The sequence below is a fragment of the Acomys russatus genome, chromosome 26, assembly GCF_903995435.1.
Source record: "Acomys russatus chromosome 26, mAcoRus1.1, whole genome shotgun sequence".
Lineage (NCBI taxonomy): Eukaryota > Metazoa > Chordata > Mammalia > Rodentia > Muridae > Acomys > Acomys russatus.
Genome location: NC_067162.1, coordinates 18,652,368 through 18,674,879, shown reverse-complemented (window position 1 = coordinate 18,674,879; position 22,512 = coordinate 18,652,368). Strand labels below are relative to the sequence as shown.

General features: G+C 45.9%; 1 pseudogene; it reads right to left on the bottom strand.

The window, feature by feature from the left end:
* Positions 1-429: 429 nt before the first annotated feature.
* Positions 430-888, bottom strand: LOC127209556 (40S ribosomal protein S18-like; annotated as a pseudogene).
* Between the last annotated feature and the right edge of the window lie 21,624 nt (positions 889-22,512).

The following is a 22,512-nucleotide window of genomic DNA, read 5'->3' as shown; positions in this document are numbered from 1 at the left end:
TCCTCACTCTCTGCTGTGCTTTTGACTACGTTCTTGCATTTGCAAACATGTAGAGTCAGCTACATCCTAAGTTTTGCCACCGTATGGATGAATGTGACTACACTGTGCCCAAAAGGAACTGACAGTCTATGCTATCATTCCAATAATCACCCTGAGATACTATCTGCCTTTCCCCTTCATCATGACCTTACCCTGGAATTGTCACAGCATGGTCTCACAGAATGAGCCTGAGCCAGTATGAGCATGTGAATTCCAGAATGCCATTTTGGTGTAAAATTCTTGACCTATGCTGGGCTCAGTTTCTTCCTTCCTTCGTTTCTTTCTTTCTTTCTTTCTTTCTTTCTTTCTTCTTTCTTTTTTTAAGGCTCTGTTTCTTAATCCTTTTTTTCAGGTATATAAACTATTTATTAACAGCAAAGGCTCACAGTCTCATTTCTTCTTGGACACACCCACAGTACAGCCCCGGCTGCCAGTGGTCTTGGTATGCTGACCTTGGACACGAAGGCTGCAAAAGTGGAGTAGACCCATATGGGCTTTAATCTTCTTCAATCTCTCCAGATCCTCACACAGCTTCTTGTTGGGACCACTGGCCAGAACCTGGCTGTACTTTCTATCTTTCACATCCTTCTGTCTGTTCAAGAACCAGTCTGGGGTCTTGTACTGTCATGGATTCTGCATGATGGTGATCACACGCTCCACCTCATCCTCCGTGAGTTCTCCATCCCTCTTAGGGAGGCCAATGTCCGCTTTCCTCAATGTGGCATGGGCATATCTCCGCCTTGCACCCTTAATGGCAGTCATGGAAAAGGCCAATTTCCACCGTCCATCGATGTTGGTGTTGAGTACTCGCAGAATGTGCTGGAACTTCTCTGGGATCACTCGAGACATGGTGGCAGCACAAGTGGCGGCGTGCAGGCCTCCTGTGGAACACTTTCTTAATCTTTAACTGGAAGTAATACCGTTATGAGAATTAGTTACAAAACTAATACAGCTGGACAGAGCTTAGAATTTAATAAGGACTTGAAATATATTAGCTGTTGCTATGCTGTTGGAAGGCAACATTCTAGATTATTCTGTGTTCCCACTGCATGGATCTGGGTTTGTGGGATGGAATGAAGGGAAATGGTCCCCTAAGAAAGCACTTCAGATGGGATTTGAAGTATTTGTGTATTTTTAATTGACTTCAGCCTTATGCAGAGATTTGGATTTAACCAAAATAAAATGCTGAGCGTCTGTCATATGACTGCCGCTTGCAGTTTTCAGTTCTCGGCCATTTGTTACCACGGTCTGGGTGAGGCTGCTTTTGACTAGTTTTGTTTCTGATTCTTGCACCCATCCTTTCCCTGTGACAGGCACTTTGGTGACGCATGTGAGGCATATAATGTGGTACATGTTTTAAATTTATGTGTGTTGATTTATACTGAATTTTTTGCTCTGTTTTCCACTTTCCTCATGAAGCATTCTATTTTTGCAACCTGTCCATATTCCTCTATGTACACCTAATTTATTGTTCCTCCCTACTGTCTAATATTCCAAGTAGTCACTTCTTATTAACCAGAAAATTGAATTACAGGAGCGCTTCTATTCCCCAGCCAAGTCTACTATGCTAGAGATGTTGTCTTCATTTTGTACCGGGTAAATCAGTCATTAAATTATGACCTCACGATGCTGTTACAGCAATGATGGGAGTGCATGCCCACTTAGCCACGTTGAGAATTACAGTGGGACTGAACTAAAAGCAGGCTCTTTGATTTTTGTGCCTATGTTGTTGGTCTGTCTGCTCATGTGCATGTACGCTCTTGGCTATATTGTACTTTCCTGTGTCTTAAATAAATATTCCAATTTACATAATTGAAGTGAATTTCCATGGTGCATGAAAATATAAACTCAGGGAGATGAATGTCAATTAGGACAATTCGTATCCTACAGCAAAAACAGCCTTGAGTGTAGAGGAAGGCAATCTATATTCAAGTTTCGCTTCTGCCTCTTGCTAGCTGAGTGGTTTTGCCAAGCTGTTTAACCTCTTTCGCGAGGTGGAGAATAGTAAATATCAGGGTCTCACGGAACTAAGATGACATAACAATTAGGCGCGCGGCAGAAACCTGGCGCAGTGTCCGCATTTCGCCTCATTTCGAAAATGGAATTCAAGACTGATGTCAGCTAATGCCGAGCACCCTCTCTGAAGTTGCATTTCCTTCAGTGCCCACGCAAGATATGACTGAGCTGGACCCCACCTCACGCCCCTTGCCCCTTGTCATGCCAGGAGGCTACGTCCAACCAACTGAGCTGCCTTGACCTCCGAACATCTTATTTACACTCCTGACCCAGGCACTGAGCTTGGTCTACTGGGGGACGGCAGAGATGGATGTGTTACCAGCCATAGTCTCAGACAGCCTGATGTCAAGCAGGGGCCACAGTCACTAAAATAATACGATGGACGATGTCGCTGTGCATCATAACAGAGCTGGGGGTCCACTGGACTGGGGCACAGTTCTACAGCAATGCAGCACTACAGTGAGAGTTTCTTGGAGCTGATGGTATTGTTGCCAAGGCAGAGGCATTCTGGGAAGTACACTTGCAGTGATGGTCATTTGAGGTAAGAGGAAGAGAGTAATCCGTTTAAGACATGAGAAGCACAAAGTATTTGAGGGAGCCGCTCGTCCCTGGCTAGTCCACGTGTGGTACTGTGAGACAAGGAGACCCAACGTATACAGCTTCGAAAGTTTTCTGCTGCCGCTGTTCTTGCAATTAGTACCATTGTTAGAACTGACTGATGTAGGTTAAACATTTGCGATAGTCTAAGCACACCGTGTTAAACACATTAGAGACATGATCCAATTTGATAATAATACTGTCTGTGTGCAGGTTAGCTGGTGACAGGTAAGGTGACAAAAGGCTGAAACGGGCGGATTGCTATAAGATGGAGATCAGCCTGTTCTACATATTGAGTTGCTGGCTAGCCTGGGCTACACAAAGAGATCCTGTTTTAACGATACAAAGACCAAACCAAACCAACCAAACAAAAATCTTTAAATTCTCCAGAGTTGTGTCAGTTACTGAACTGTTGCTAAGTAACACACCACTCACAAATCAGGCTGTTTAAAAGAGCAGCTATTTCTTACTTGTCACTAGCGAAGAGCACGTCTGCAGACCTGGGCTAGCCTTGGCTCACTGCTATGCTCAAGTCACTGAGAAAGTCCATATGGGCATGGCTGGGCTTCACATCCTTTCAGACATACCAGGTCCTGTTCACTCCCCACCTGGGGTGAGGGAGCGGGGCACAGAATGTGAGGAAGAGATGGGGATTGCACAGAACTCTTTGCTATCTAGGCTCAGCTTGGACTCCTTTGTGTTATGCTCTGTTAGTTTTGTGTGCCTAAGCCATCTTGCAGGAATGTGGCAGTGGCATGCATATATTTGCCAGAAGGTGCTGAAAGTACCTTATCTTCAGTCTATCACAAGTTATAACTTTTATATACTACCTTCTTAGGTTTGTTATTTTATTTTATTTTTTTAAACTGGGGATTTAACCCAGGTCTTCACATATGCTAAGCTGCATCCCCAGCCCCTGTAAATTTTCTTTTAGGTAAAGCCTCACTAAGTTACTCGAGCTGGCCTGGAACTGTTGAGCTTCTTGCTTAAGCCTCCTGAGTAGCTGGGATTACAGGCATGTACCACCATGTCTGGTATTGTCTTTGAATTAAACATACAAGGACTATGGCTTAAAGGGGCTGAATGTCCTGCTCAAGTTCATGTTAACTGCCAAGCGGAGAACCAGGACTCAGACATGGCTTAGCAGGCAGCAGGGGGCCAATGATCATTTTGAGCAAGGGAGAGATGCTGTCAGTAGGGAAAAAATACAGGAAGGAAAGGGAAGTGCTATAGCTAAATACCAGCACTGAGGAGAGTGAAAACTCTTGGTCCTGCTGTAAGCATCCCTCTGTTTTCAGTAGATGCATTAGAATCTCAGGGATCTGCGCCCTCTTTGCCCCACATTGTGGCTGACATGAAAAGTGCTCTCAGTGGAGCATACTTGCAATTTCTACAGGCAAATTCCACTGACTCAGGGCACCTGGTGTTTTGTAAGCTGCTGAGTCAAATGGCCACATCCCTTTAGGAGTCATGTTGGTGGTCACTGCAGCATCCAAGCATGGCAGTGGCCATAGGCCAAGCACACTACAGACTCTGAATACTATGGGGGAGGGGCAGTATCTTCTCATCTTATCTTCCACCAACATGAAGGCTGGGCATGAGAGCATGGGATCCCTCTTGAAGTTAGAGGAGTTAGAGGAGTTAGAGGCAAACCTGAAAAGGTACATGTGGCTGGATTTCCCCTAGGTCAAAAGGAAGGGGCCATTTGTAAACCCAAGTGTACTCAAAGCTCACAAACTCAGAATCATTTGGAGGAAGTTACTAGAAAGCTAGGCAAAAACAAACCCAAGGCCAAGTTCCGCAGCCACTTCCATTTTGTGGGGAACATTAGATAATAGTTTTAATTTGTCAGGGCTGCAGTACCTTCATCACAAGATAAAGATGGATTATATCCACTTCTCAGGGTTATCAATGGATTTTTAAAATGTGTGTGTGTGTGTGTGTGTGTGTGTGTATGTGTGTGTGTACATGTATGCATGCAAACTCGCATATGAGCACATAGGCATGCACATGTGTGGAGGCCTGAGAACAATTTTTGGAAGTCGTTTCTCTCTTATATACCACAGGGATCCTGGGGATAAAACTTAGATCATCAGGCTTGGCAGCAAGTGCCTGCACCTGCTGAGCCATCTCAGTGGCCCATCATGAGAACATTTGAGCTTTGCTGCAGAGGCTCCCTCATAGCTATATGACCAAGAATGGGGCTGTATCATCAGGATGGAGCGGGAGGACTTCCAAGTCTCACAAGATGCTCAAGACAGAGCATCTGGGGCTGGAGAGATGGCTCAGTAGTTAAGAGCACCACCTGCTCTTCCAAAGGTCCTGAGTTCAATTCCCAGCAACCACATGGTGACTCTATAATGTAACCTGGTGCCCTCTTCTGGCCTGCAGGTAAACAAGCAGACAACACTGTATACAAAATAATAAAATAAATCTTTAAAAAAAAAAAAGGCGGAGCATCCTTGCACAGCAAGTCTGATTAGCACCACTTCAACATGCCCTACAGCCACGACCTCCATGCCTGCTTGTTACTTCTCTGCTCTCCTAGGAGACCCACTGGAACTGTGGCTCTGTAAAGTGACTCTTGTGCTGGAGTTTGCACATCTCAGCTCCCAGCCCCACCTAGGCTAACCTTCTCAGAACCTCTAGGGGTGCTGCATAGACATTCATATTTTTAAAAGCTCCTTAACATGGTTGGGACCAGGGGAAAGTGATGAGTTACCTTGGTTGCAAAAATCTAAGGACCCACTCACTCTGTGGTCGGCTTTGTTTTTGCACTTGCCCTGAAGGTGCCTCTCCTTAAATGCCACACCCAGGGAACTCCCTGGGCTTACCTGGTCATGCCCTGTCCCCAAAAGTGGCCAGTGGCCAGAGACAGTTTTAGGAACATGGAAAATGACCAGCTTGCATCATGTATTTATGGGTCAAAAAAGTACTATGACCTCTAGCATCCTTCTGTCTGTCTGTCTGTCTGTCTGTCTGTCTGTCTGTCTTTACCCCCACTGTGCCCCTCTTACCCTCCCTGTCATGCAGAATGGACTGGCCAACCCCAGACTGTCAAATCACCACAGCGCTTGCCAAATCATGCACCCCAAGGGCCCATGGGTTTAAAAGACTCACTTTCTTAAGTGAATAGACTAGAATGCCTTTCTCTTAACTTTTCTCAGGGGAGCTCTCTCTCTCTCAGTGACCTGCCAAGATTTCTTTCCAAGAACTGGCCTATTTCACAAGGGAGGGGAGGAGTCTGCCTTCATTAAATGAAAACAAACGCAGGCCCCAAAACTATGTTCCCCAATCTCTGCTCATTATAGCTGACTTCCCCCTCTCAGAAACTGCTTTGACACCTCACCATATCTGAGATGGTTAATCTGGGCTGTCCACTTGATACACCTGGAAAGCAGGAACTCCAGCTGAAGAACTGCCTCCATCACGTGGGCCTGCAGGCATGCCTGTGTGTGTGTGGGGGCATTTTCCTGAGTGCTAATTTACGTAGGAGGGCCTAGCTAGCACACTGGGAGGGGCTGCTGCTCCTGGGGAAGTGGGCCTGAGCTGTATAAGAAAGTTACCTGTATGATAAGCCAGGGAAAGCAAGCCAGGAAGCAGCCTCCTCCGTGGTCTCTACTTTAGTTCCTGCCTCCAGGTTCTTGCCTTGAACTCTTGCCCTGGCTTCCCTCACTCCTGGACTGTAACTTACAAGTTGGAATAAGCTAGTATTTCTCAGCCTGTGGGTTGTGACCCCTTTGGGGGGTCAAGTCATCCTTTCACAGGATAGGTGGCCTAAGATCATCAGAAAACACAGGTATTTGCATTATGATTCATAACAGTAGCAAAATTACAGCTATAAGGTAGCAACAAAAATAATCTTATGGTTAGGGATTGTTACAACACAGGAAACTGTATTAAAGGGTCACAGCATTAGGAGGGTTGAGAACCACTGGGATAAACCCTTTTCTTGGTTAGTTTTAGGCAGTCTGTGCTTTAGCACAGTGACAGACACAAACTAGAGCGGTACCTACAAGGAAACTAAGCGGTGCCAGGGCCCACAGTTCTCTCATACTATCTCTGTCCCCGTGACTCTGGGTCACTTGCTTACCTCTGCATCAAGGCTTGTTAGTTACTCAAGGAGTACAGGCGTGCATGACTAGAAACTGGTGCTACCTAACTTAGCTGGTTATGGTTCAGTGCTACCTAACCTAGCTGGTTGTGGCTCAGTGCTGCGGGCACAAGCGTGAGAGCTGCTCGGTGTTTTAGCGTGCACATTTTAATGATGTTTCATTCCAACGCCCACACCAGCTAAACATCCCAGTCAGTATTCCTAATCTGCAGTCACCTTGGATTCCAGGGGCATCACAAGAGCAGCCAAACCTTTTAGGACAGACCTCCCACCCCAAATAAAAATCTGTGACAGTGCGGCCATAACCTTGGAGCAGGAGCCATCTCCTGAGAACTCACTGCCATCCTCAAGTAGCAAGGACCTCGTCAGATGACTTTACAGAACCAGAACAGAGACCATGGTCAGCCAGACCCCGCCTTGACTGAGGCCACTTAAGTGGGCACACCTCTTGGCCCTGCCCCAATTCTAAATCTCCTTAAACACAAACTCATGTCAGGATCCTGAAGACAGACTTGAAGTCCCTGAGACCTCTTTATGTGTTCTTCCCAAGGGTGAATTGGTTAAAGCCCATTCTCCTCCTCTTCCTCCTTCTTTTCTTTTCTTTTTTAACCATGAATCCTTTCTTCAGTAGACATAATGGGATGGGGGCCAAACTAATCCATCTAGCCCTAAAACTCCAGATACAGTTACATTTGTCATGGAGTATTGTAATGTAAGTGGCTTTTCTCCATTTTTATGACATCCCTTGGGCACTTTCACTGTGAGTGACTCTGCTAGATTGGCTCTATGAATCTAGAAGTCCAGTGTTTCATTGTTCTCTTGGATCCTCCCAATGACAAAGAGCCCACTCTCAGAATGGCACTGTTCTCCTGGATCCTCCCGATGACAAAGAGCCCACACTCAGAATGGTACTTTACATATAATAGGGACACAGACAACATTTCTCACACTGAGGCCAAACATCCAAGGGCCTCTGGATCTCAGGTCTTTAAGCTCGGTCAACATGGAGTTCAGGAAGATGCTGATGACCACAGCACCACAGCACGGGGCTGTGCAGGTACGGAGACTGGGGGATGCTGTGATTTGAGAGTGGCTCAGCGTTAGGGGGCATGTCAGAGTTTCCTATTCCTAGCAAGGATGGCTGGGAGGGTAGGGCCCAAGAGACTCCTTCTCTCCACCCTAGTTGGTATTAGGGACTGAGGAGGGCTGGACCAGAGGAAGGCAGCATTGAAGGAGAGACCTTGAGTACAGTTTCATGCCAGATATGATTCTGGCTTCCTCTGTGTGCAGACAGACCTATGAAGGAGGCCTATGATTCAGACCTGTATAGCAACCAAAATCTTTTTTTTATTAAAATGCTCTGTGCTTCAGGATAAGGGGGAGTTAAGCTGATCTGTCTAGGAGAGGATGTTTGCCGAGAGCACACTATTAGAGACTTTGTCTCCTTTAAAATAAGACTAAGAGTTGGGCTTTATGTCTCTCTGCTCTATATTGCAGCTTGAAGAAACGGGCTAGGAGGAGAGAGCAGCTGTCTTTGGTACACCAGGCACCCAGGGCTGCCCCACCTCAGCAGTTTGCAGGCAGGAGCAAGCGAACAAACCGGATGTCACCATTGAAGACACAACTCTCCACTGCAGGAAATAGAGCATCTTCCGCTATTTCCTCACCATAAATGATCTTACCCAGACCATTCGCTTATATAGAAAACAGGGCCTCATTATGGTCCTCATTAGTCGATGCTCTCTCTCTGCCGTTCACACTGGTGCGTTCAAGCCCCGTTAGCGTTTGGGAGATAAAATACGTACATTTGATTATTCCTTGGCGCCTTGTGATCTAAAAAGGAAATAAGAGGGCAGGGGGCCTGGGTGGTAAATCCTTTCAAGCGACTGCTCCTTATGGGGCTGCATGCAGAGTTTTGTGTGTGTCTGAGCCTATAAAGGTGTCTCCTAACACGTTATGGTAGTCCCCTCGGCGGACTTCAATAATAAATAACCGCTCTCTTAACTGGTGCAATATGTATTATTTTCCTCCTGTGAGCTCAGGGCCTCGCACACACGATTCTCCAATTGCAAATAAGAAGACGTTGGTGGGACTGGTATTCTAATTCAAGACTCAACCTGACGAAATGCCGTGTTTAAATCTGCATGAAGGCTGGGACTCAGAGCGGTACCCGGGTGAGCAGCAAGCGACTCCCCTTACTCCCAAATTTGAAGACTTGTGGGAGCCTGAACTTGGCCATTTAAATATCTCTTGCTAGGTAGGGCTGTCACAGGGAGCCTCTGTGTGCTGTTCTGGAAAGCTTGCAGGCATGGGAGGGTGTGTTCTTACACATCGTATTTTAAGCAATAGTAGCAGAGTATACCAAAGGCAAATTTATGTTTAGACCTATCAATAAAACATAATGGGGAATCTGCTAAATTAGTAATCATGAAAACCTACCCAGTGCTCTCTTGCTCGCTCTTGCTTTTTAATATTACAAAGCAACTTTTAAAGCATTTGCTTTGGGTGGAGGGTGGTCTCCTAAGACAACGTAGACTTAAATATCTCAGAGGTACCCCAAGGCCTTCCTTTTGGATTGAGGTGTCAAGAGAGAACTAGACTAAAATCTAATAATGGTTTTAAGTTAAATGGCTTCAAGTGCTGCCAAGGGCTTTACAACCCAATGTCCGTCAAGGGGAGGCAGCGCTTTATCAGCGAGCGGGGAAAGATAGTGTTTGTCAGCAGCTGTTATTAAGGCAAATGAATAGATAGTTTCGCTGGGCCGTCAAAAACCTCTATATCTACAACCTGGCCTTAGAGAAACTACACATGGAAGCATTTAGCCAAGAGGGATACTGGCTTCCCAGCTTACCAAAACAACTGGGATTTATCTGAAGGCGTGGAACAGATGCCTGGCTAGGTGGTGGCAGCCTGTGAAAATCTAGAATGAGGACAACAGGGTTTCACACTTCTAGAGCCCAGCCCTTCCAGGACCCAGGAAGGAAGGCTGCAGACAGATGCCTGGGTGTGGTTTCTTTTTAGTGCCTCAATCAGTTGCCAAAGGTCAGAAGGCTAGGAAACTGACAATTATCCCCCTAGACTGCTAGAACATGAGAGCTGGAAGGCTCCTGAGATCAGCCAGCAGAGCGGTTTTCATCGGCTTTCTACCCTTAGAACTCTTTCTCCCTGCAAAATATTATGCAGAACTCTGATTACTGAAGAAGAGGAAGAGGAAGAAGAAGAAGAGGAAGAGGAAGAAGAAGAAGAAGAAGAAGAAGAAGAAGAAGAAGAAGAAGAAGAAGAAGAAGAAGAAGAAGAAGAAGAAGAAGAAGACAACTCTGGGTAAGGTGGGGTAGAGGGACCTAGGATCCCACCCACTGAGACCTGAGCCCCCCTCTTCCCTCAGCTTCTGCAGATGCTCAAGGCTTCCAGGAGGATGGAATTTTAAAACTGCTGTATGTTACCTTAACTTCACGTGCTTCTTGCCCAGAGACAAATAAGCCACAAGCCAGGGAAGGCAAGTGACACATCCAAAATCACACAGCTTGCAAAGGGTGCACAGAAACCATGGTTTCAGATAGGCTGTGACTGCTGCGGCCATTGACATCCAGGAACTGACACCTGCTCAGGTTAGTCACCATGCCTGCAGTACGATTTGCCAGCCTAAGCCCTGCTGGCTCGTCTTTCTTGTATGTTTTGCCTTCTTCTTTCTGGAGGGGGGAAAGAACACTCACCCTTAGACCATCTTCGAGAAGACTACCCACTGACTGCTTCCGTCTTACCATTTTGTTTCAATGAACTAATTCATTGTTGAGGCCTGGCTTGCTGTGTAGCCCAGGCTGCCTTCCAACTCACTTCCCTTCTGCCTCAGCTTCCCAAGTGCTGCCATTCTAGATGTGCATCACCACACCCAGTTTCATCACTTCACTTTGAAACGATGCGTGCCTGCTATGTGTAGCCCATCAGTTTGCTGGGGTAGAAGCTGGGATGTTTCTGTCCAGCTTCTGTGCCATGGTCAGTACAGGCCTCCCAGGGCTCTCTCCACTCCAATTATGAGATTGCATTCTCTCTGACCTCCTCCCTCACCCCCACCCACCCCATTTGATGACAAAGACCAAAAGCTACTACCCAATCATAGCCCCTGTCAAGAGGGATTCTCATTTGTGCAGAGGGGAAATGAATTCTCTCGGTTTCTGGGTCCCTGAAGTCTGGTTCCTCAGGACTCTGTAGTTGGACTCTGCCTCTGGTTGTGTATAGCAAACAGGATGCACCGCAGGCGGCAGGCTTTGAGCTCAAAGTGGTGACTCACATGCACGTGGTCACCAACTCTTGGCCTAGGACAAGTCACTTAACTGTTCTAGCATCTCAATGCTTTTTTCCTGTGAAATGTGGCAGATTAGATGGTTCTATCTCTTGGGGGCTACTTTAGTCAAAGCTTGAACCCTCTGAGATGCCATCCAGCAAAGTCGAACGTCAGTCACCCTGTCTCCCAGTACAAGGATGTGGGGGTCAGAGTGAAGAAGAAGTAGCTAGAAGTTGCAGAGCAAGGGAAGAGGGGGCCATCAGAGTGCTAACCGCTGCCCTCCAATTCCCCACGCAAATGGCCGTAAAGCTTCCCTGCCTAGTGAGTCCCTTCTCTGTGTAAGTGGCTCTCTCCACCCATGCCACCTGGTTGGTGTCTGCTGCTCCATCTTCAGCTTGGCATAGCACCTGTGTGCCTCTGAGCCTTCTAAAATTACAAGTCATCGCAAAACCTTACTATTCTCTGAACCAACAAGCATCCTTTCAACAACCAAGCCGTGGAGACAACCATAGTATTCTTTTAAAAAAATTTTTTTTATTAATTTATTCTTGTTACATCTCAATGTTTATCCCATCCCTTGTATCCTCCCATTCTTCCCTCCCCCCCCATTTTCCCATTATTCCCCTCCCCTATGACTGTTCCATAGTATTCTTAGTATCTATCTGTACATCCCAGTAACTAGTTCAGGTGCGGGCTTTAGTGTTCGCTTCCACTACTGCCCCAACCATCTAGATGGATGTAGACACTGACCCCAGTCTCCAAGACTAGGCTCCCTTTGGTGTTCCATGTCCTCTGCAGGGCTGACTAGTGGCAGGATTGAATGCATTGCTAGAACCATTTTGGGACTGCCTCTAGGAACATAAAGGGGGAAGTGACAGTGGCTCCAGAAAGCAGAGGAGATTTTTGGGGAGGGGACTAGGAAAAGGAGTAACTGCTTCAGGTCCTGGGGTGAGGGGAGGAGGTCACCAAAGACCATGGTTTTGCTTTGGGAAGAGAAGAACTTTGATGGTAGAGGGACTGGGTCTGTCCATGGCAAGGCATGTTTCTTGTCCTTTGAGGGAGGTTCATTGACAAGAGTTCTGGTCAACAGTGGGAACTGGGCAGGGCAGTCTCTCAATGCTTCCTACCCCCACTAGTCTCTCACAAACATTGAATGCTTACACACGTCTTCCCCAGACCCTGAACAGTGTGGCTCATAAATTTCCCTGAGCAGGTGTGTGGTTACCTTCCGAGCACACATTTACCCACCAGTTCTTACTTTCCCAGTAGCCTCTGTTTTTTTTTTTTGTTGTTGTTGTTGTTGTTGGTGGTGGTGGTGGTGGTTTTTTGTTTAATTAATTAAGTAATTAAATAATTTATTTATTGTGATTCTGAGCAGGTTGCCAGCATCCATGGGCCAAGGTAGGATATGAACAAAGCCATGCTAAGCTAATCGGTGCACTTCATCCCCTGGCCATGGCTATTGGTTCAGGGGTGGGTGAGTGGCTTCAGCTGCTCCAGTGAAGCTAATTTTTAATTCTCTGGGAAGACAGAGACAAAGAATCTTGCTTCTCATCCAGAACAAAGGGCCAGGAAGCTCTCTAGCTACTGCAAGCCACATTGGGGTGTAGGAAAAGCTTCCTGAGGTTGGAATTCTCTTAAGCAAATAAAAGAGAGAGCTCAAGACTGGGCAGTTGGATGCTGCTGTCATCCCAGGGATCCTGGATTATGCCTTCCTGTAACAGGAAGCCGTTTGGGTTAGGAACTCATCAACACCTAAAGGCATCACTTGAGAAGCTTGGTGGTTACTGTCGATGCACCATGCGCTCACGGACCCTGTGAGACCTCAGAGAGATGGTCACCATTGGTTTATCCAGAGAACAGGAAGGGTAGATGGAAGAAACAGAATGGTGGTGCTTGCCACTTGTTGGGCACTTACTGTTTGCCTCCTGGCTCAGCTGAGGCTTTGCAGGTGCATTAGCTGACTTCGTGGGTCCAACACCATTCTGAGTCAGTAGCAGGGGAGGAGACACCAGAGAGCCTGAGCCACTTCCTTAGGTCTCAAAACACAATAAGAAAATGGCAGAGCTTTGATCATATGCCCCAAACACTATGCGCTATTGTTGTTTTGGGGTTTTTGTTTGTTTGTTTTTGGCTCAGTTTCTTAATTGGCTATGTTTTATTCCAAAGCATCAAATGTAGTTCTCGGCAAAGATCAAATGCCTACTATGCATGCATTCATTGACTGACTGGATGAATGAGTGGGTGGATGAATGAGTGACCAATGACCTCCAGGGGCCCATCCCTCTTCGGAGACCTCTGAAATCTGCGTTACACTCTTAGACTAATGAGGCCCCCAACAGCATTTCTTAGGTGAAGGGCAAGTCCATTTCTCCCCCTCTGAACTAAAGCTGGCTCCCCTGGATGCCCCCCACTAATGAGGGGACATAGCCCAAGGGGACTGCTTCTCCAGGCTAATTATTTTCAGGCTGTTCTGGCCACAGGATTCAAAATATGCGGGCTATTGTTGGTGTCTTACATCTTGCCACTGTTGCCCTTGTCAACTTCCAAGGGCACCGAGCTGTGGCCCAATGGGCTCGCCCTTTCAAGGTCAGCCTGACGGCAAACACAAACTTAATTGAGCTGGAATAATATATTTTCTCCCTTGCTTGATGTGCAGGTGACAATACTTAAGATATCGACACGCCTTAATACTTTTAAATTCTGTTGTTTGCTGACCGGCAGCGGCAAACTTAAATTGACCAATCTACCTTGCCCAGCTGGAGATCAAGGGATCAGCGCTTAATTTCATTCCCTGAATAAAGAATTTTTTTTATATCCACATGGAAATATCAGAACATGAAAGGTTAAATCAATATGGAGTTTTACATTGCTTAAAGGGCATTTGCATCAAAGCAGCTCCAAATGCAATTCACTTGTTTAATGAATTTTTTATGCTTATTTAATGAATTTCACAAAGGTTTGGTGTTTTTCATAAAATGGATAAGGACTTCCAGTTTTATGAAATAATAAAAATGGAACTGAAGTTATGAAATGAGCAATCTCATTAGTTAGGCATGATATATTCATATGAAAATGTACATGTCTCTGTATTATTGCCTGGCCACCATTATGCCAATAGTGGCTTGTTATAATAACATGGTAAATATTCCTCTAGTTAAGATATCAAGAAGTGACAGAAGGAAATTGCATTTTCCTCCCATTTCTAATAATGACATAATTAATGCTCATTTAAAATAATTACCTGGGCATTGTTTCCCAGGAGTGCAGGTGCAGCACTCGCAAAGGCGCCTAAGATCCTCCGCTCCGTTTGGTGATGGTCCTTGCTCTTTAATTAGTTATTTGTTGAGGCACAGTGATCTGCAGGGCTTCCCTTTAGCGTCTTGGTGCCACAAACAGAAATATGCAAGACTAATTGTTCTAGATACAGAAGGAAATTCTTGTGCTGAAAGGAGGAAGAGAAAGAGAGAGAGAGAGAGAGAGAGATTGAGGGAGAGAGAGAGAGAGAGAGAGAGAGAGAGAGAGAGAGAGAGAGAGAGAGAGAGAGAGATTGAGAGAGAGAGAGAGAGATTATGACATTAATTCCTCCTGCCTGCTGCCTGGGCTTTGTTTCGAGGTTAGTTACACATTTCTTTGGGTTTGGCACTTCTTGCAGAGTTTGATGAGCAGCTGGGAGACCTATCTAGGGATTCATCTTTGATGTTCAGAGGTCACAAAGTATCCTCGTTAACAACTCCAGCTTTGAAACACAGCCTGTTGACTGCTTGACCACGGGCAAGTTACTTAACCTCTCTGAACTTCAGCTATAAAATAAGTATCATCCTTGTGGGTCCCCCACCGAGGGGTGTGGGTGAAGTGAAACAAGGCCGTGCAGATAAAAGCCCCAAAGCAGAAGACGGCACCAGGTCCTGCCCGTTGTCTGCGAAGGCCATGGGGGTGGGGAGCTGCTCTGCGCAGCACCTATAACGCCGCCAGCAGCGGTGCTGGGTCGGCCTCACTGAGGAGACTCGGAACCATTTCGACTCCTGACTCCTTTCTTTTTCTTATTTTCGGGTCGAGGCAGCTGTAGGTTCTCTTGCGTCTGACATGAGTATTAGTCTTTGCAGTCAGAGCCACACAATGCCACTGGACTCATCCTGGCCTCTCCTGTGTTGTCAGCAGTCGTGGGAACACTGGAGCGAGCATGTTCAGGTATAACCCATGGGTACTGGCATCAGCTGAGGCACCCTGAGAAAAGGGAAAGGTGGGTGGGTGAGATAGCTTAGTGGGTAAAGTGCTTACTGTGCAAGATCTGAGTTCAGCCCGGAGAACCCACATAAAGGAAGAAGGAGAACACGGGTCCCCACTAAGTTGTCCTCCAGCCTCCATACGTGTGCTATGAGTATATTAAATAAATAAATAAATAAATAAATAAATAAATAATAAATAAATGGCTTAGTTCCTATGCTGGAGCATCTATGCGCTGGTATGGCACTCTGAATCCAACAGGATACCATTTTATTTACCCTCAGCACCTTCTACCTGTATGAATGCAAAGCTTTGCAGGACGGGATGTAAAAGATTAGCTCTGTCAGGACTCTTGATTGAAGATGCAGTAGTTGCAGTGGATACACAAGAAGCATTCTCAGAGCTGGCTCCTGGAGCTCAGCGATAGCCCAACTCCAGCTCTGTGCACGCACGACATATTCCGGCTCATTTCTTCCAACACCGAAAATTACTACCTAAATAATTGTGCCCATATTCCAGGTGGAAACCAGAGTCGAAGAGAGAAGGGGTGGGAGATGCTACCCCCTCGTGGTGAAGATGGGTAATGCAAAAAAAAAAAATCACAGCAGAGGTTACAGTGCTTCAGCCTGTGTGCAGCGGCATGGCTGGTACATATTTATTTCTTAATTTTTTTTCTTTTTACTCCTGAATGTTTGATTCCAGGACTTGCACAATGTTATGTGTTCTTCAACACTGAGCTATATCACCAGACCAACTTAAATAGGTTAAAACCAAGATTTATTCAAAATTCTGTTAATTCCACACATTTTATATTAATAATATAACAGAATAAACATTTATATTGTTCATGTACATGCAGCTGGGCCTCCCTGTCTGGGATAGTTGCCTCTTCATACTTAGTTAGATAAGAGTTGAAAAAATTTTTAATTCTGCATTTGTTTTGAATATTCATAGTTGTTTTTTCTATTTACTCCCTAAACAATACAGTGTGATAACCATTTGCATTTACATTGTTTTATGTATTAGAAACCATATAGAGAGGATTGAAAATATGTGGAGGGTGTGTGGGGGTTCAGCTTAAACTGCAGACCATTTCGTATAACAGACTTGAACCTCTGCAGATTTCAGCATCTGTGATAGCTAGCTTGTCAGCTTGACACAATCACCTGGGAAGGGGAGTGTCCGTGAGATATTGTCTATATTAGGTTATCCTGTGGGCAAGCCTATGGGGGCAATTGCCTTCATTGCATTAAATGAGGTGAGGAGATTTGCTCACTATGGGTGGCACCACACCCTAGGCAGGGGGATCTTGGATATCATAAGAGTAGAGCTGTGCTGAGCTCTAGTAAGCAAGCATGCATTAATTCACTGATCCTGATTGTGGAGGTAGCATGACCTGTTGGTTTGAGTCTCTGCCGCACTGGTCTCCCCTCAGTGAAGGAGAGTAACCTGGAATTGTGAGGCAAACGGAACTCTTTCTCTCTTAAGTTGTTTTTGTCAAAGTGTTTTATCATAGTGTCTTAATTAGCGTTCTATTGCTGTGATGAAAGCCATGACTAAAAGCAACTTGAGGAAAAAAAGGCATATTTCATCTTATCCTTCCAGGTGACAAACTTTATCACAGAGGGAAATCGGGGCAGGAACCTGACGGCAGGAACTGAATCAGAGGCCGTGGGGAGATGCTGCTTACTGGTTTGCTCCTCATCACCTGATATTCCTGCTTTCTTATACACCCCAGACAATCTGTCCAAGGGTGGCATCACCCATAAAGTGCTGGGCCTTCCCACATTAATTGCTAACTAAGAAAATGCTCCTACAGGCCAATCTGGTGAGAACATTTTCTCAGTTGTGGTCACCTCTTCTCAGATGACACTAGTTTGTATCAAGCGAAACAAAACAAAGCAAGCAAACAAACAAAACAACCAGGATAATTGACACACAAACACATTACTCTTCAACTGTAACATCTCCTTTCTTGTTCATTTTCCAAGATATCATAAAAATATCAATGTCAATATAAAACATATTCCAAACTTTAAAAAGTCCCACAGTTTTTTTGCATCAATTCAAACACTTTAAAAATTTAAAGCATCTAAAATCGCTTTCAAATCTCAAAACCTCTCTAAAATATCTAAAGTCTCTATAAAAAATCACAAAAATCTCTATAAAATTCCAGTATCTTTTAACTGTGGGTTCCCATAAAGATCAAAAATAAATTAAGTAATTTCTTACTCCAGGAGGGAAAAATCGGGACACAGCCAAAATTGGGTCAAACCAAAACTAAAACTCAACAAACCAAAACCAAAGTTAAATCCTTGTCAGAGACCAACTCATAATCTTCTGGGATCCAAGTGGCCTTGGCAACCCTGCCCCTCTCCTTTGCCATCCCTGGCATACACAGCTTCTTTGGTAGGCTCAGGCTTACTCTACATCATGACTTCTGTTGTCCTTGGTGGTCATCCCATTAATGGGATGCTGAGGTTGTCATTTCAACTAGGTGGCACCTTCACCAATAGCTTCTTCTCGAGTTTTCTTTCCGAGTTCTGACACAGTCACATAGTGCCAAGCTTCAGCTTCTCTGCGAGACGCCTTCAATCCAGGGCCTTCTAGTGCAATTGAGGCTGCCCCTTCACCAATGGCTTCTCGTGGCCTCTCCCTGTGCCACGCCTTTGAAAGGAAACTGGTACACATCACCAAATTTGGTTGTTGGCTTAAGGTACAGCCTTGGCCCCTTCTGGACCATAGCTTCTGTGTGCTGACCCTGGGAAAACACCTCCCAGAGGATTTTGCATCAATGATGACTATCTCTTCTTAATCACAGATGAGTCTTCATCCCTGGCAGACCAAACCCACCGATTCTTAGTTCAAAACATCACATAAATAGTCCTGATAGAGTCTTTGGATAACTCTCTAACTTGCCCCTGAAACCTCCCAAGCCGGCCCTCCATTGTCTGTATTGCTCTCAAAATTCTTATTATCCAAGATCCCACAGAATGGCCCACTGGACTGTTTTGAGCATTAAATGGGTTTTCCACCTAAAGTTCAAATACTACAACTACAATTTTCCAAAGAATGCACAGCCAAATCTGTCACAGCAGTCTCCCTTTCTGTCCCAGTTAGGGTTCCTATTGCTATAATAAAAACCATAACCAAAAGCAACCTAGGAAGTAAAGGGTTTATTTCATCTTACATGTTAGGAAACTGTCCATCAAGGCAACTATCCATCAAGGCAGGAACTGAAACACGGCAGGAATCTGGAGGCAGGAACTGAAGAGGAAGCCATGGAGGGGTGCTATTTATTGGATTTCTTCCATGGCTTGCTCAGCCTGCATTATTGCATATCCCAAGAGCACCTGCCAAACAATGGCATTACCCACAGTGAGCTGAGCCCTCCCACATAAGACCTTAATTAAGAAATGTAGGACTGGAGAGATGGCTCAGAAGTTAGAACCGTTGACTGTGCTTTTAGAGGACTCAGGTTCAATTCCCAGCACTCAGAAGGCAGCTCACAGTTGTCTGTAGCTCTGGTCTCAGAGGATCTGATGCCCTCTTCTGGGCTCTGTGGCAGCAAGCATGCAGGTGGTACACAGATATACGCTCAGTCAAAATACCTGAATACATCTTTAAGAATAAGAAAGGAAGGAAGGAAGGAAGGAAGGAAGGAAGGAAGGCAGGAAGGAAAGCTTGCCTACAGGCCAATGTTATGGAGACACATTCTCAGTTGTGGTTCCCTCTTCGATAACTCTAACTTGTGTCAAGTTAACTCACTAACTAACAAGTAAATAAGCAAATAAATAAATCCAACCAGGACAGAGCAACAGGAAAGGGATGTAAAATAGCATCCAACTGGCGTTCAGAAGGCAGAGTTCCTTACACGATGAGTGGTGAGGGCTCACAGTGTGCATAGAAAATACACACTTACCTCTTATAGAAAACATCATGACAAGAAAAATTATTCAGACTTTCTCATCCTCCATGTTTTTTTAATAGTAGGGTGAATCTTTTGACTTTGTGGTAACAGTAATGCTATTTCTTTTAACACAGCCTTTGTGTCCCTGCACTCAGAAATAACTTGTGAGACAAGATACCACCTCCCTTACAATTCCTCATTCTTCTTCCTTTGGATGCCCCTTCTAAAATCCCACTCTTGCTCTGAGCACACAGCAGACACACCTGGGGAACCTACAGCTCACGGAGGAGATGAGTCCTGGCTTTTGTGTATGCAAACATGCTTGTTTTTCTGATTTCTCCCCATGAGAGACACGTGACAAGCCAGCAACAGCAGAAGCAGGACCAGAAACCGCACGGACTATGTGGCTAGCTACCAACCCATGCCTACCTGCTTTCGGGGCGGGGGGGGAGGTACAGTGGGGGGCGCTTAGGGCTCTCTTCCTCCTCCGTCTCTCTTTCTAGCTCTTGCTCTCTTTCTCTCCCACCCTCCCCCCCCACCCCAAGATTTGCTCCTTTCCACTGTTTGTTTACCCTGCTTTACTTTTCTTTGCCAGGTCAGGGTCATGGGACCGAGAGACACGTCGCCTCCGCACGTTCCCTTGTTTCCTGGCTGTCCTTCTTCTCTGGAGCTGTTTCTTGGGGTCACAGCCCCAGCCCCACTGCCTGGAAAACTTTAGTTCCTTGCAAGTTGAAGTGTGAACACCTGCTGAAGGACTGAACAAGTGTAGGAGTGAGTGAGTGGCTGAGGAGGCCCTAGGACGACCTCCATCCAATGTCTGAAGCACATCCTCGTCTCCTCTTCCTGGTGCAAGGAAACGCTTCAGTCAAGCCCGGATACAGCACAACATGGGGCGATTACACTAAAAAGCACAGCCCATGGCCTGGCTTGATGACGATGACAATTCTGTGAATGTGACCATGCGTCTAACCGCACCAGCTTTTCTGAAATTTATATACTTTAAAGTGTATACAGATCCTTGTATGTCAACTGGGCCTCAATAAAGTTACTTTTAAAAAAAACATTTAAAAAATAAGCAGCGTCCTTTAAAGACAAAAGCCATGGAACAATCCGTGTAGGGCCTTCCCCTCCAGTCTGTCCTATCCTGTGCAGTTTGGCTCAGGGACTTTTCCAGCTAAGCGAGGTTTGACTGAACACCCTGTGTGGTGTTGGCCAAACAGCTTCTGTGTTTGAGCTAGGCAGGGCTGCTAGGCACAGGGAACAAGAGGGAGCCTGTGCCCTCCAGGTGCTGACAAGCTCAGCAGGGAGGGGATGGACACAGAATACTTCTAACCCAGGCCAGGGTGGAGGGCCAGTTAAGCAGAGCTGACAGCCGTGAACCACGGCCAGGAGCGTCCATTACATCAACTCTTGCCTGGTCCAATTTATCGCCACCGCTATTACTAATCTAATAATAATATTAATTCCTACTAGGCCGGCCTTCTTTGGTATCAAAGGGTTATTTTTCTACTGCCAAAATTAATGATAGATGAAAACAACCCCTTGGAATTAAAAGCAGTTGTGCTTGCTGAAGGTTGAGAGGGGCAGGGGTTTCCTGCGGGGTGGGGGTAGGGCTTCTGAGTTCTTCTTTTAAGGACCGGGGGTCTCCCCCCACCCCCACCTCCTCCAGCCGAACATCTTGGCATATGCAAAAATCAAAGTCACATTGGGCCTGTCTCTATCAGCTCTGCATTTAATGTTTAACATATGGGAGGGAAAATGTCCTGAAGCTTTTAGAAGCAAATGAAGACATGCATTCCAGGGTTGTGGTGGGGACTGAGACGTGCCTGGCACTCCCCACATTACCCAGGCTGTGCCAGTGAAGGTGCCTCTTGCCACCCACAGAAGCCCTCAGCAGAGAGCACTTGGGGCTAGTTAGCTTCTCTCTCCAAGGCTCCTGGGTTTCAAAGGCCATCAGCAGGATGGTAGGGACTTCCGGCACTTTCCAGCCTCACTTTGTTGGGCTCGGTTAGCCTGGATCCACATCAGGATGCTTGTCAAGCCAATCTCGGGTGGCTGGCCATATGGCTGCTGCTATAAGATAGGGAACTGGATGTGCTAGAAAGGAAACCAGAATCCTGGAGCGGGACCCAGTCACTGTGACCAAGAGGAGAGGGAACTTCTTGAGCGAGGGAGGCTAGTCCCTTGGTTTCTGAGGAACCAGAGTATGGTTGTTTGGTTCCATCTGCTTGGATAGAGCATCATAGGGATGGAAGCTGCTCTCTTCATGGACCCCAAAGGTCCACTCCCTAGTGATGGTCTTCCTCCAGCCAAGTCAAAGAGAGCCGAGGCAGGCAAGCATAGGAAACACCTTAGCAACCTGGGACTCACTTCGCTTGGGCTAGATACACATCCTTCTTCTAAGGATGGACTTGCTAACTCTGCAGCCTCACCTGCATGTCCTATGCACACACACTCCCCTCTGAGTAATGCACCTAGCTAGCAACCTGGGACCCTTTACTAGACAGGGCTATGTTTACACCCCACTCCAAATGATGGAATGAGTTTCTCCTCCCTTTGAAAACTTGCAAAAATGCCCCATACCCCAGGTATCACCTCTCCAAACATATTCCAGATATATTCAAGCATAGATCTGAACAGGAGGGAATCCAGCCAGGGCTAGTTTTTGGTACATGTACAATATGGTAAACTGGACTTTTAGGAGGCAAACCTATTTTTCAGTTTATACCTATGAATATGTGTGCATATGATTAAACTCAGACACATGTGGATAGGACATGTGTGGTGAGTAAAGGCTCATATAATGCAAGCCTGTCAATCAAAGCAGAGAATCACCTGTGTTATGCCCTTTAGCAACCAAACTCTGCCTTCTCTTGAACCCCGTTAAAGAAAGCTCCAAACAGTAACCAGGGCCCCTGAGCACTTGCATTCAGCTGTTTCTCTTGGCATTATGATCTTATGATTGCTTTGTTTCTGAATAGATTCCTTACAACTTTCCAATCTGTGTGAGCCTCTTGTTCAATTCTTTAAGATGCCAAGAACCTGGAAACACCTGGTCCAGACAAGAACCACTGTTAACAGAGCCATCAGCTGGGACCATGTATTTAAACTGCAAGCCCGTGGGGGGCGTTTCAGATTTGGCCTATAGACTTCAGGAGCCACCAGTGAAAACACTCTGCGCAGTCGGGGTCTGTGAATGATTGAAATGGTTTCCCTTTCAGCATCACGGTAGCATCCCCTTACCTGCAATTTTATGTTCTCGAGGGCTATGTTTCCTACAGTCTAAAAGGTCTTGAGAGGAAATTTCCAGAAGCAAAAAATGTCAAA